This window comes from Papaver somniferum, unplaced genomic scaffold (genome assembly GCF_003573695.1).
Source record: "Papaver somniferum cultivar HN1 unplaced genomic scaffold, ASM357369v1 unplaced-scaffold_10, whole genome shotgun sequence".
NCBI lineage: Eukaryota > Viridiplantae > Streptophyta > Magnoliopsida > Ranunculales > Papaveraceae > Papaver > Papaver somniferum.
This window is the reverse complement of record NW_020618825.1, coordinates 10605491-10610556: the sequence shown is the minus strand read 5'-3', so window position 1 is coordinate 10610556 and position 5066 is coordinate 10605491.

Genomic DNA, 5066 nt, shown 5'->3' with positions numbered 1-5066 from the left:
TTTTGGAATTGATGGCTGGGATCGTTACAAGCGGCACAAACAGACGAAGCGACATGTTCTCGGAGAGTAGTGGTGGAAGGTTTTGAATTTTTATGTAGTTCTAACTCTTCTAATCTCCTAACTATTGATGCCATGTTTGCTCTTCCCTCGAAATCCGCTTCAATCCTAAAAGCCTTTGCTTCGGATGTAGTCTTTCTGGTTTCACGGATGGATTCCCACTGTTGCGTCTTTTCAGCTACTTCAATCAAGAAGTCCCAAGACGCATCAACAGTTTTGTCTACGAATAGACCATTACACATCGACTCAACCGTTGTTCGGGTGGACACATCTAGACCTTCATACAAAATTTGCACAAGTCTCCATTTTTCAAAACCATGATGGGGACATTGGAGCAATAATTCATTGAATCTCTCCAAGTATCTAGCTAAGGTCTCACCTTCTAATTGCACAAAGCTATTCAGACTTTGACGAATTGTCGCAGTCTTGTGGTTCGGGAAAAACTTTTTGAAAAACTCCTTTATGAGGTCATCCCATGTCATGATGGATTGAGGCTGTAAAGCATAAAGCCAGGCCTTTGCTTTATCTTTCAGGGAGAAAGGAAAAATCCTTAACTTTAGGGTTTCGTCGGACATTTGAGTGAAACACAGAGTTCCACAAATTTCCTCGAATTCTCTCACGTGGTGGTACGGGTTTTCATTCTCAACACCTCTAAAAATAGGAAGCATCTGTATTGTGCTTGATTTCAGCTCATAATGGCCATTAGCCTCGGGTAGCACAATACAAGAAGGTTGACTGGCTCTAGTTGGGTACATATAATCCTTGAGGGTACGGGGTTCTCCCATTGTTTCTGGTTGATCTGGACTGTCTCCCTCAGAACTTAAAATTTCGATAGGTTCGTCTGGGTTAATTCTAACAAGTCTGTTTGTTTGGTCTCTGTAGGTCACAATCATGTCCTAGTAGGTACCTTAACTAACATTTTAGTCAGAGCAATCGGAAACAGTTTTGGCCCACAAGGGTTACGAAGATTTGGTTTTGAATGGGTTTTGGTTTTAATAAGGGATTTTGTTTTTTGGTTTAAAGTTGGGCTTTGGAAAATTTTTTGAACTAAACCTAGCATAAATTAGCACAACTCATAAAAGAAAATAAAAACAATAATAATGATTACAAGCCCATAAAAGAAAAATAAAAGAAAATAAAAGAAAAAGAAAATAAAAATAAAAATAAAAATAATTATTACAAGCCCAAATTAAAAATAAATTAATTATTACATACCCAAATTGAATATTTAATGGGGCCCAAGTGGGTTACTCATGGTTTAGGCTTACTTGGTTAAGGAGGGAAGCCCAGTTAGGCTATTGTTCCCTTTAGTTGCACAGCCCAGTTGGGCTTTAGGATCGTCCTAAGCAGCTCACGCTCAAACCCAGCAACAGCAGTTGGGTTTAGCAGCCCAGCAGAAGCAGCGACGAAGCTCAGCTCACAGAAGACCACGAGCCCAGCAACAAAAGAAGGCAGAGCCCAGCAGCACTTGGCAAGCCCAGTTCAGTTGAAGTACAAGCCCACTAGTAGAAGGCAGAGCCCAGCAGCAGCAGGTAGCAGCCCAGTTGCTTTGGCTTGGCAGCAGGCTTGGCAGCAGCAGGCTTTGGCTTAGCAACAGCAACAGCAGCAGCAGCAGCAACAACAGCAGCAGCAGCTCAGGTGGCCTAGCAACACAGCTCTGCAGCAACTCAGCAACAGCAGCAGCAGCAGCAACAGCAGCAGCAACTCAGTGGCACCTGCAAGTGAACAAGAGTGCAATGATATCAGGAGACAGCTTCAAGCACAGCAAGGTAAGATGCACTTTCAGCAGATTATGCAGTGGTAGATGAAAGACAGCAAAGGAAATCAGCAGATGGCAGCACCACTCCCCGGCAGCGGCGCCAAAAACTTGGTGTGGAAATGGGGTTACACACTAAACTTGCAAGTATACAAGGTCAAGCTTTATAATATAGGGATAAGAAAGGGATCAGTCCACAGGGAGTAGGAGTGCTTAAAAGAAATTTTCCTAAGCTATCAATGGAGACAAGGTACTATGGCAGTGAGCAAAGCAAGGTAATGTGGCAGATACAAAGAACTAAAACAGTTAACACAAGATGGCAGCACAGCAAGGATTAGATGGCAGATGATATAAAATAACAACAGCAAGGAACCAAGGCTGTAAGCCAAGGGCAGGGGTGAGATTGTGCACTCACTTCAGTGCAAACAGCTTCAAAATGCAAGAACTAAGCAAAACAGTAAAGGAAAGTAACTAAGCAGTGAATAAAAGCAGAGCTGGAATTGTAAGTGACTGAAGAAAGGAATTGTGGCTAAGCTAATGGCTTAGAATCCACCTTGGTGTCCTAGCCAAACAATGTAGTTCTAGGTTGAAATTAAGACCCTAAGCATACAATTGGAATGGAAAGAAAATCAGCTTGCTCAACTAATGTGCTCCTAGCATTGACTGTCTTTTGACAGTACAATCAATCACAAGCACACAGATGAGCACTAATCTTTCCCATTGCTCAAGAAAAACAAGCATTAAGGCTCTAACCTAGCAATTCATCATCCAACAATGCACTAAGGCTTCATCTGAGCCTTAGCTGCAGTAACTTAGTTCATGAAAAACATGTTAACAGCATCAACATTCATCACATATGCTAATTGAAACAACATTCTCAACATTGAAGATAAAAATAAAAACATCATATAACATTCACTATCAACTGTCATGCAATAACTGAAATTGAAATTGTGAAACAGAACAAAATGTTTTTCTGGCTAGTCCAGAGATCATCCCCCTCTACCCCTCTACATCACCCCCTATTTATATCACCAAATACCCAATTTTTCCGAAACCCTAGAATTGAAATTAGGGTTTTCAATCTCCGAAATTTACTCACCAAAACTTTGAATTGACGTCGCCCCATGTCTTCTCTGCCTCTCTCGGTTCTTCTCCTGCTCCCAATCGCTACAATTGCTCCCTAATTTGAGGTGTTTTATCAACCCTCACCTAGGTCAGTTGGTGAGAGAGGTTAAAGCGCTTCGAATTAGGGGGATGGGTCGTGTCGGGTAATGATGGAGATGGTGGAGTTGGTGGTAGTTGGTGTAGGTAGTGGTGGTTGTGGAAGTGGAATAGGTGGTGGTACGGCAGGGTATGGTGGTTCTGTTGCAGAGAGGGGGAGAGGAAGAAGAAGGTGGAGGTCGATATGGGTTAGGGTAGGGAGCTGTTTGGCTAGGTCATAGGGTTCGAGTATTAGTGTGTTAGGCGGGTGTATCAAGATGTGTGTACCACGAGCTGAAGCCGCTGGATATGGAGATGGTAGGTGGATCGGATGGCTAAGAAAGAATCAGCTTGTAGCGACCGTAGGATGTAAAATACAACGAAGTCTACGGTGCGAGATTAGGTTAGGTGTTGTAGTGTTTAGCGGAATCATCGGGATTTGATGCACAGGCATAGGAGCGACCGTAGGATGCTGAAATGCTTCGATCTGACGGCTGAAATCCGAGACGGGCTTGGATATAGAAAATGGGTTTGGGTGAGGGTTTTGGGCCTTGGTTATGCCAGGCCCATGTCTTCTTTAAGAACAATTCTTCTTCTTCAAGCCCACTTCTAGCCTTTTGGTCTTGTGCACGACATTCTTCGCGGCTTCCTTGTGTAATTCCTCCCGTCTTTTCACTACTTTTCTTCTCTTTTCGCTCCGCAATTCATCCAAACTTTATTTATTACCTAAAAATGCAAAATTAAGTAAGAAAAATATTTATTCTTGAAAACAATGAAAATACAGAATATGGGATAAAATGTAGAATTACTGCGGAAAAGATGAGTTAAATGCCAACAAAAAGGGATAAAATTATACAATATTTGGCACTCATCAACAGTACATATTTTATAATACTCTAGTGATGTGACATGATCATAATAGTTGATTATAGTATTAGGGAATTAGACTACGAAGTATAACGCTTATCTTATGACATCGACATAATATTGTATATATTGCTATGATTATATGAATGGGTTATGGTGAAGATTTCATCCTAAGAAACAATATTTTATATTTATTTAAAGGAAGTACATTCATGAACTTGTTTCGTGAATCGAAAGGGAAATCATTAGGCTTGTCGGTCTGGCTATTCATTGAAAATATTTGAATGACCAATTTGTGGGAGATGGTAGAACTGATCTTAACTTATGTTATGTATCTTGGTATAACTAATCACAATACCGGACTTATGATTTGGTATGACCGGTTTTTGTTAATTGGTGTAACCGGTCCTAAGTAATCACCTAGTGATGGTATTATCGATCCTTGTAATTGGTGCGACCGATACTAGTAATTGGTGTGACCAATCATGAGTTCTTGTGACCAATCCTAATAATTGGTGTAACCGGTCCTGGTACCTGGTGTGACCTATCGCAAGTAATACCATGTGTATATGGAACCGATCCTTGTAACTGGTGTAACCGATCCTAGTGACTGGTGTGACCGATCACAAGTGTTTCCATAATTAGGTATAACCGATCCTAGTGATTGGTAGAACCGTTTGAACCCATGTATATGATTTGGTATTTGATCAATCACACAGTAGTCTTGGAAAACAGGTGAACCAATTCTAAACATATTTGGGAGTGTCGTATAACCTATTCCAAGAATGCAAATCCATGTTAAGATATTCAAAGATATTCCTTAGTACTCAAGGAGATCCTGTGCCGAAATAAATTAAGAATCCTTTAATTGAGGTTTTTGGTTTTATATGCTTTAATTACCAGCAATTAAATGCATATCTCTATAGAATAAAAATTAGTAATGTGCATTTAATAATTGGAGATTTTCTATTGAGAGATTTCGGAAATATTGGAATTAGGAAAACCGAATTTTGCTATTCATTGAATATTTTGAGAATATTTTCGGTTTGGAAATTCATTGGTGTCCAAACATCCTTGGTCTATAAGTACCTAAGTTTGCATTTCTAGCAAACTATCCTAAGAGGCAGGAAAACTTCATCTTTTGTTATTTCTGGTGGAGCCGTTTATTCGGAGAGGACGGTAT